Genomic DNA, 817 nt, shown 5'->3' on the forward strand with positions numbered 1-817 from the left:
TACAGATGTTGCCTAGTCATCAGGCGGATACACCCGCCAGGCGGGTTTTTGCGATTTTTCACCATGTTCCAGGTGGGGGTAGCTGGCACGCGAAACGTCAATCGAAAGGGTAGAGCGTCCCCTTCACATTTGTGAAGAGAACATCCAATATTTCCATTGGGTCAGCCGCACAGCGCGATTTGCGTGGCCCGAGACACTTAGGTCCCTGGGGTCGACCGGGTGATTGTGGTAACGGATCTCACTTGACGTATGTGAAGTACAACCCCCACGCTCACATCTCGACACCTCGCCGATACCGCCGGTCGGCCCCTGCGTGCGCAGCGAGCCTGACAAATTGCGAATCCCGTTCATGCGCGTTTTAAGGCACTTCGGAAAATGCCCCGGGAAGCCCGTTCAACGTTGTCCGATCGGGCCCAAATTTTGCACAGCCCCATTTTTATATGTCCTCTTTCATTCAAAGCCCGAACAACGAAATTTTTTTTTTGGTTGACCACCCGCGGCATCCTGTGCCTCGGCTGTCGCGCGTCGCGCCCGCGGTCCCGGGTGCGGCGTGCGGGGGCGGCCGCCCAGCAGCAAGAGGGTCTTGTTCACAAGCAGCAGCACAGCGAGCCGGTGGATGACGCGGTGGTGGAGGGCGGGCGCGCGCACGCGCGCTCCGAGCAGGGGAGGGGGTCTTGTCCCCGTCCTGGCCCCGCGAGAGCCTGGCATGCTGGGGGTGATGCAGGGCGGGCGCTCCGCCCGCTGCAGCAGCCGAGCCTCCATGTCCACGCCCAGGACGGCAGCATGGTGGGGAAGGGCGGGCGCTCCGCCCGCTGCA

This window comes from Frankliniella occidentalis, unplaced genomic scaffold (genome assembly GCF_000697945.3).
Source record: "Frankliniella occidentalis isolate FOCC.00 unplaced genomic scaffold, Focc_3.1 Scaffold281, whole genome shotgun sequence".
NCBI lineage: Eukaryota > Metazoa > Arthropoda > Insecta > Thysanoptera > Thripidae > Frankliniella > Frankliniella occidentalis.